This window comes from Mustela lutreola, chromosome 1, assembly GCF_030435805.1.
Source record: "Mustela lutreola isolate mMusLut2 chromosome 1, mMusLut2.pri, whole genome shotgun sequence".
Lineage (NCBI taxonomy): Eukaryota > Metazoa > Chordata > Mammalia > Carnivora > Mustelidae > Mustela > Mustela lutreola.
The window spans coordinates 142,137,272-142,146,491 of record NC_081290.1 but is presented as its reverse complement, the minus strand read 5'-3'; the positions used below and the strand labels follow the sequence as shown (position 1 = coordinate 142,146,491).

At 39.5% G+C, this 9,220-nt stretch overlaps 2 non-coding genes across 2 annotated transcripts; one reads left to right on the top strand and one right to left on the bottom strand.

Moving 5' to 3' along the window:
- Positions 1–1,020: 1,020 nt before the first annotated feature.
- LOC131822873 (U6 spliceosomal RNA) lies at positions 1,021–1,128 on the bottom strand. The gene has a single exon (XR_009350356.1). It is a non-coding gene; the product is annotated as a U6 spliceosomal RNA (small nuclear RNA).
- A 2,236-nt stretch (positions 1,129–3,364) lies between these two features.
- Positions 3,365–3,505, top strand: LOC131822786 (U4 spliceosomal RNA). The gene has a single exon (XR_009350315.1). It is a non-coding gene; the product is annotated as a U4 spliceosomal RNA (small nuclear RNA).
- The last annotated feature ends 5,715 nt before the right edge of the window (positions 3,506–9,220 follow it).

Below are 9,220 nucleotides of genomic sequence, written 5' to 3'. Positions count from 1 at the left end.
ATTTAGGTGCAAAGGCTTGTACTGTTGCTGTGGGATTTGGTTGCAATGCACCTTGCCATACTGGCCCCAGGGATATCTAGGAAGAGGGTATGTAGAGTTATCTATATACAGGCCATTCAGGGTATACTAGTATGGAGAGTACAGTATGTGCTGGAAGGCTGGTTTGTATAAGCACAGCCTGAATGCCCCCATTAACCACTATCTTGAGAATATACAGATCCCATCCTTCCTCTATATTCTCATCAAGTATGATATATAGAAAAAAACAAACAAACGAACATATTGTTTGGTGTTCAAGATCAGGGGCTTCACTGGTGGCCAAACTGTAGGATCTCTTTGGTAATGAAGAATGTCTGGGGATATCTGGGTGGCTCAATTGGTGGAGCATGAGAATCTTGATCTTAGAGTTATGAATTTGAGCTCCATATTAGGAGTAGAGATTACTGAAAAAAAAGTCTGGATGTCAGGCCTTGATTTCCTTGGAACACTGGTCAAGCAAAGAGGGAAAAGGCTCCAGATAGTTGCTAGGCTAGTTGCTACAGGACAAAAGCCTGCTGCATGCAGATCCCAGCAGCAATGCTTTGTATAGTCTGCTGCTTCTGGGCTTCCTGTGTGTAAGCTTCTCCAATAAAGTTATGTCTCACTAGCTACCTCTGGGCCATTTCTTTGGTCTTGCTGGGCCATCATCCATTCTTGGCTTAGAGTCTGCATGGGTGTGGCCACATAGCTTGTATCCCATTCTTCACATGCTACCCTTTCATTGCACCAGATACTGTCATTATCATTGCTTATTGTTCTAAGGTAGACCTCAGCTGAGACAGATAACCACAGACTAGGAACATGGTAGGTTCTTCCTCTCCTAGTTATAATATACTTGATCATGGGGTCCGTGAAGTTGCTAGAAAAGTACTATGGAAATTTTCTGTTTGAGTTAATAATGCCTTAAACTTTTTTTTTTTAAATGTTATGTTAGTCACCATGCAGTATATCATTAGTTTTTGATGTAGTATTCCATGATTCAAAAATATGGAATGCTTCATGAATTTGCATGTCATCCTTACGCAGGGGCCATGATAATCTTCTCTGTATCATTCCAATTTTTAGTTTTTGTGCTGCTGAAGTGAGTATGTGTCTTAAACTTTTGAAGCCTTCAGTTAGGCCCTGTATGGTTGTACTCAACTATGGGGGAAATATTTAATTTTCTACAGTGTTGGATCAGCACCCAGGTGTATTTTTTAGGATTCTATTGGTCATAAGTGACAGAATGCCAAAAGCAGCTTAGTCAAGCATTAGATTTATTGGATAGATACTGGAGTAGCTCACAGAGCTGCAAAAAAAAGGGGCAGAATTAACAAAAGATTCTGAGAAGTTGGCAGAGTAGGAAACACCAGGAATCTGTCTCCGCATCAGAAAACAATGGTGTCAGTAAGATTCGTCTGATGTAACTATTTTGGAACTCTGGAGTCTATTGAAGGCTTGGAGGCTTGGATGGTAAATTGTGGTCACTTTCAGCTTTTAGCACACTGGTAGGTACCTATCCTCCACCTCCATTCCCATGGCAGCTAGGCACAGTCCACAGGCTGTGCATGCGTTTTTGGAGCAGTTTGCAATGGCTTGTGGGAGCCAGGTGGGCAAAAAGAACTTTGTTTTCTGAACATTAATGATCTGTGTTCTAATTGCTGTTGCTGCTTCTGATCTTAGTGATGTAAACAAAGAGGTAGGCAGCCATTGTTTTTAGACCTCCCTTGATTGTTACAAGCTCCTGTAGCTCCTCCTGAACTGATCTCTAGGGTATTTAAAGGGCTAGTACCCTGTCTCCTTTTGTTTTTCTTTTTCTTTCTTTCTTTTTTTTTAGGAACTAGGCACTAAAGACTAGAACACTCAAAAACAACTTATGTGAGAGAAGTTTAAAAGCCAATGCACATGCACAGGAAAAGGTATAGGCTCAGAAAAGACCTGAGAAGACTAAATTTACACCTCAGACTGATCCTTGGCACAGAGATAGCCTACAACAATCAAAAAAGCAGTAAACGCTGAGGAAGGAAGAGAATCTGATTTCCTGAGTTAACACATTTTTGATTCAAACGTTCAATTTTCAACAACAACAAAATCACAAGCCATACAAAGAAACAAGAAAGTATGGCCCATTTAAAAGAAAGAAATGAATCAACAGAAATTGTTCCTGAAAAAGACCTGATAGCAGATCCATGAGACAAAGACTTCAAAATAACTATTGTAAAGATGCTCAAAGAACTAAAAAAAAAAAAAAAAAAAAAAAAAAAAGAAAGTTAAGAAAAGGATGTATGGACAGAGTGGAAATAAAACAAAGAGACAGAAAACCTAAAAAGAAACTAAAATGAAATTCTGTAATGAAAAAGTACAATAACTGAAACAAAAATAATCACTATAGGCATTCAAAGGCAGATTTGAGCAGGAAGAAGAATCAGTGAACTTGAGGATAAGGCAATGGAAATTCTTGTGTCTGAGGAACAGAAAGAAAAATATTGAGAAAAATAATGGAGCCTAAGGGACCTGTGGGACCCCATCAAGCAGACCAACGTACACATGAGAGTCTCAGAAAAAGAGAGGGGAAAGTCTTGAGAGAGAAAAGGGGGAGAGAGAATACTTGAAGAAATAATAACTGAAAACGTCCCAAATTTGATGAAATACATGAGCATAAACATCTAAGAAACTCAATGAACTCCAAGATGAAGTCAGACTTACAGCAACACACATTATACTGAACTTTTCCAAGACAGAGAAAAAGAAAATCTTGAAAGCAGCAAGAAATGTTGTTAGTCACATAGAAGTCATCCTCAGTACGACTGTCAGCAGATTTCTCATTAGAAACTTTGGAGAAGGGGCACCTGATGTCTCGGTTGGTTAAGCGGCCTGCTCTTGGTTTCATCTCAGGTCATGATCTCAGGGTTGTGAGTTTGAGCCCTGTGTTAGGCTTAGCACTCAGCAGGGAATCTGCTTGAGATTCTCTTTCCCTTTCCCTCTGCTCCCCAACTCCTGTGCATGTGTGCACATATGCATGCTCTCTCTCAATCTTTCAAATTCATAAATACATCTTAAAAAAACAAAACAAAACAAAAAAAGAACTTTGGGGGGCGCCTGGGTGGCTCAGTGGGTTAAAGCCTCTGCCTTCCACTGGGGTCGTGATCACAGGGTCTTGGAATCGAGCCCCGCATCGGACTCTCTGCTCAGCAGGGAGCCTGCTTCCTCCTCTCCCTCTGCCTGCTTCTCTGCCTACTTGTGATCTCTATCGGTCAAATAAATAAATAAAATCTTTAAAAAAAAAAAAAAAGAACTTTGGAAGTTTAGAAGGTAGTGAGCTGATATATTCAAAATGCTAAAAGGAAGCTTTGCGCAGTGGCAGTATCGTAGCCAATGAGGTTTATCCGAGGCGCGATTATTGCTAATTGAAAACTTTTCCCAATACCCCGCCATGATGACTTGAAATATAGTCGGCATTGGCAATTTTTGACAGTCTCTACGGAGACTGAATTTAAAAAAAAAAAAAAATTGCTAAAAGGAAAAAATGTCAACTATGATCCTTACATGTGGCAAAACCTTCCTTTGAAAGTGACAGAGAAATTAAGATGTTCCCAGATAAACAAAACCTGAGGGAATTACTTATCATTAAAGCTGCCCTGAAAGAAATGCTAAAGGGAGCTCTACAAGTTGAAATGAAAGGACACTAGATAGCAATATGAAGCTATATGAAGAATTAAAGAGCTCAGTAAAGGTAAATACATGTGCAATTACAAAAGCTAGCATAATTTTTAATAATAGTTTTTAATTTCACTTTTTGTTATCTATGTGATCTAAGAGGTTAACTGATACAATAAAATTATTAGTCTAAAAAAACAGTATTATTATAATTTTGGTTTCTAACTTCATATTTGCTTTCTACATAATTGAAGAGACTAATGCATTTATTTATTTAAGTTTTTAAAAAATTTTTGTTTATTTATTTGAGTGGGAGCGTAAGTAAGAGAGAGAGAGAGAGAGCACAAATGGGGTGAGGAGCAGAGGGAAAAGCGGACTTCCTGTTTAGCAGTGAGCCCGATGTGGCTCCCTGGGATCCACATCCTGGGATCCAGGATGTGGGGATCATGACCTGAGCTGAAGGTTCAGGCTGAAGGCAGATGTTTAACCAACTGAGCCACCAAGGTGCCTTGAGACTAATGTACTTAAAATAATTATTAGTTTATGTTTTGGGGCACACAATGAATAAAGATGTGATTTTGTGATATCAGTGGCTAAAAGGGCAGAATGAAACTGTAAGGGAGCAGAATTTTTTGTATGCTGCTGAAGTTAAGCTGACAGAAATTCAAATTAGAGTGTTCTAACTTTAGGATATTATGTCATCCTCATGGTAACCACAAAGTAAACAGCTAAAGAATACACATAAAATGAAATGAAGAAATAATTGGAATATTATACTACAAAAAATAAATTAAGCACAAGGGAAAAAATAATATGGGAAATGAGGGACCAAAAAAATCAATAAGATGAAAACAAAAAGCAAAATTATGTAAGTACCTTATCAGTAATTACTTTACATGTAAATGGATTATGTTTGGCAATCAAGATAGATTGAGAGATTAATAAAGCATAATCAGTAAGACCAACTAGCCAAACAAACAAATAAACATACATATGATCAATTGAATGTTATCTTCAGGAGAAAATATTTGTAAATTATATACCTAATAAAGAATTAATATCCAGGGGCACCTGGGTGGCTCAGTGGGTTAAGCCGCTGCCTTCGGCTCAGGTCATGATCTCAGGGTCCTGGGATCGAGTCCCGCATTGGGCTCTCTGCTCAGCAGGAAGCCTGCTTCCCTCTCTCTCTCTCTGCCTGCCTCTCTGACTACTTGTGATTTCTCTCTGTCAAATAAATAAATAAAATCTTTAAAAAAAAGAATTAATATCCAGAATATATAGAGAATTCCTCCAACTCACCAAATATAACAAAAAAGAAATAATGATTTAAAATTAACAAAGAACTCAAAGTGACGCTTCATCAAAAAAGATATATAAATGGCCAAAAAGCACATGGAAAGTTGTTCAACATCACTAATCATTAGGGAAAAGTAAAGCCAGCTACAAACAAGAAACCACCTCACACCTGTTAGGTTTGACTATTAAAAAAAAAAGACAAAACCCAAGGAAATAACAGTGAAATTATTATCCTTGTTCACTAATAGTTGGTAGGAATTTAAAATGGTACCACTGCTGTGGAAAACAGTATGGTGGTCTTCAAAAAATTAGAAGCAGAGTTACCATTTAATCCAGCAATTCTACTTCTGAATATATACCCCAAAAAATTGAAAGCATGGTTTCAAAGAGATATTTCTATACCCATGTTCATAGCACATTACTCACCATAGCCAAAAGGTGGAAGTAACCTAAGTGTCCTTCAACAAATGAATGGATAAGCAAAATATGTATATACACTCAGTGAAATATTATTCAGACTTAAAAAAGAAAGAAATTCTGACATATTTATAGCATGGATAAACCTTAAGGACATTATGCTAAGTGAAATAAGCCAGTCACAAAAAGACAAATACTGTTTCCACTTATAAGAAGTATATAGAGGGGTGCGTGGGTGGCTTAGTCGTTAAGCGTCTACTTTCTGTTCAGGTGATCCCAGGGTCCTGGGATTGAGCCCTCCGCTGGGCTCCCTGCTTGCCAGGAAGCCTGCTTCTCCCTCTCCCACTCCCCTTGTTTGTGCTCCCTCTCTCACTGTCTCTCTCTCTCTCTGTCAAATAATAAATAAATAAAAATCTTAAAAATAAAACATAAATAAAAAACTTGTCATTAAAAAAAGAAGTATTTAGGGGCGTCTGGGTGGCTCAGTGGGTTAAAGCCTCTGCCTTCAGCTCAGGTCATGATCCCAGGGTCCTGGGATCGAGCCCCACATCAGTCTTTCTGCTCAGCAGGGAGCCTGCTTCCCCCCTCCTTTCTCTGCCTGCCTCTCTGCCTACTTGTGATTTGTCTGTCAAAAAAACCAAAGCAAAACAAAAACTTAAAAAAAAAGAAGTATATAGAGTAGTTAAAAATCATGGAGATAGAAAACAGAATGATGCTTGCTTAAGGCTGGGAGGCAAGAAGGAATGGGGAGGTATTATTTCATGGGCATAGAATTTTAGTTCTAGAAGATGAAAAGAGTTTGGTAGGTGAATAGTAGTGATGGTAGCACACCATTATGATGATATTTAATACCAGTGACTTGTACACTTAAAAATGGTTAAGATCAATGCAACAGAATAGATAGCCCAGAAATGGACCCTCAACTCTATGGTCAACTAATCTTCAACAAAGCAGAAAAGAATGACCAGTGGACAAAAGACAGTCTTTTCAACAAATGGTGTTGGGAAAATTGGACAGCCACATGCAGAAGAATGAAACTGGACCATTTCCATACACCACACACAAAAAATAGACTCAAAATGGATGAAAGACCACAATGTGAGACAGGAATCCATCAAAATCCTTGAGGAGAACATAGGCAGCAACCTCTTCGACCTCAGCTGTAGCAACTTCTTCCTAGAAACACCTCCAAAAGCAAGGGAAGCAAGGACAAAAATGAACTATTGGGACTTCATCAAGATCAAAGCTTTTGCATAGCAAAGGAAACAGTCAACAAAACCAAAAGACAACTGACAGAATGGGAGTTAATATTTGCAAATGACATATCAGATAAAGGGCTAGTGTCCAAAATCTATAAAGAACTTATCAAACTCAACAGCCAAAGAACAAATAATCCAATCAAGAAATGGGCAGAGGGGATGCCTGGGTGGCTCAGTTGGTTGAGCAGCTGCCTTCAGCTCAGGTCAGGATCCCGGCGTTCTGGGATCGAGTCCCACATCGGGCTCCTTGCTTGGCGGGGAGCCTGCTTCTCCTTCTGCCTCTGCCTGCCATTCTGTCTGCCTGTGCTTGCTCTAGCTCCTCTCTCTGACATATAAATAAATAAAATCTTTAAAAAGAAAGAAAGAAAGAAATGGGCAGAGGACATGAATAAGCTTGTCTGCAAAGAAGACATCCAACTGGCCAACAGACACATGAAAAAGTGCTCCACATCACTTGGCATCAGGGAAATACAAATCAAAACCACAGTGAGATACCAACTTACACCTATCAGAATGGCTAAAATTAACAAGTCGGGAAACGACAGACGTTGGCAAGGATGCAGAGAAAGGAGAACCCTCCTATGCTGTTGGTGGGAATGCAAGCTGGAGCAACAACTCTGGAAAATAGCATGGAATTTCCTCAAAAAGTTGAAAATAGAGCTGCCCTATGTCCTAACAATTGCAGTACTGGGTATTTACCCTAAAGATACAAATGTAGTGATCTGAAGGGGCACATGCACCCAAATGTTTATAGCTGTAATGCCCACAATAGCCAAACGATAGAAACGACCTAGATGTCCATCAACAGATGAATAGATAAAGAAGATAGACTAGTTACATACAATGAAATACTGTGCAGCGCCCCAACCCCCAAATCTTGCCATTTTCAACAACATGGATGGAACTAGAGGGTATTACACTAAGCAAAATAAGTCAACCAGAGAAAAACAATTATCATGTGATCTCTTTCTTAAGAGGAATTTGAGAGGCAGGGCAGGGATTTGGGGTGGGGAAGGGAAGGAAAAACGAAACAAGATGAAACTGGGAAGGGAGACAAACCATAAAGACTCTTAATCTCAGGAAACAAACTGAGGGTTGCTGAAGTGTAGGGGGTAGGGAGGGATAGGGTGGCTGGGTGATGGACATTGCCGAGAGTATGTGCTGTGGTGAGTGCTGTGAATTGTGTAAGACTGATTATTAACAGATCTGTTCCCCTGAAACAAATAATACATTGTATGTTAATTTTAAAAATGTCTAGAAAAGGCAAAAATCCACACAGACAAAAAGCAAACTAGTGGTTGCCAGGTACTGGGGGAGGGGGAATTGGCAATGAGTGTTAATGTGGATGAGGTATCTTTTTAGAATGATAAAAATGTTCTATAGGGGCACCTGGATGTCTCAGTGGGTTAAAGCCTCTGCCTTCGGCTTGGGTCATGATCCCAGGGTCCTGGGATCGAGCCCCACATCGGGCTCTCTGCTCAGCAGGGAGCCTGCTTCCTCCTCTCTCTTCCTGCCTTTCTGCCTACTTGTGATCTCTGTCAAATAAATAAATAAAATCTTTTTTAAAAATGTTCTAAAGTTAGATACTGGTGAAGGTTGTACAATCTTTTTTTTTTTTTTTTAAGGATTTATTTATTTATGAGAGAGAGAGAGTACATGCACACAAGTGGGGAAGGGGCAAAAGGAGAAGGAAAGAGAGAAAATCCCCAAGAAGACTGCCTAATGAGTGGGGAGCCCAAGGCAGGCCTTGATCCCAGGACCCTGAGATCATAACCGGGGCTGAAATTAAGAAATGGATCTCAACCAACTGAGCCAGCCAGGGGCCCCAGTTGTACAATCTTGTGAATATATTTAAAACCATTGAGCTCTGTGCTTTAAATGAGTGAATTTTATGGTATCTGAATTATCTCTCAGTAAAGCTATTATTATTTTTTTAAATACTTAAATCTAAAATAAAAAGAAAAGCTAGAACTAGGCACAACTCTAGGTTCTGGGAGATTATAATGGTTCTCAAGGTTGCCAGGACTCACTATTTACCCTTCTCTCTTTTACCCTGTTGATGGAGAACATAGCTTTGGACAGCTTCCAATTCGTATCTCTCTTGCATGTGACCCAACAGGCAAGAGTGAGCAGCCGCCCCAAGCTTCAGTAGAAAAGTCTGGGTAGAAGCTTGGAATGACGGTTTGATTTATATGTGCATCCCAGACTACCACTGAAGTGGAGTGGGTGGTGGTTTGGGGATGATCTACCCAGCTTGGGATGCATGGGTTCCCCTGGGGCCAGGGGTCCTGGGGCTGTTGCCAGAAAGTATTGAATAGCACAGAACAAAGACAATAGCTGCTAGGCAAAGGTGAAGATTCTCATGTAGATGTTCATTTGGTTTTGGCTAGAACTCTGAGGATTTCCTGATTTAAGCTCCCAAAGCTTAAATATATGATTGGGTTCCACTTTAATGCATACGAATTAACTCTGCCCCTACACTACATTGCACCTTAATTATGTCTTAATTACTTCTGGGTCACTGGCCCATAATCTAAATCCTTCAAAATGTTTAATTTAGAAGGTGTTCCTTT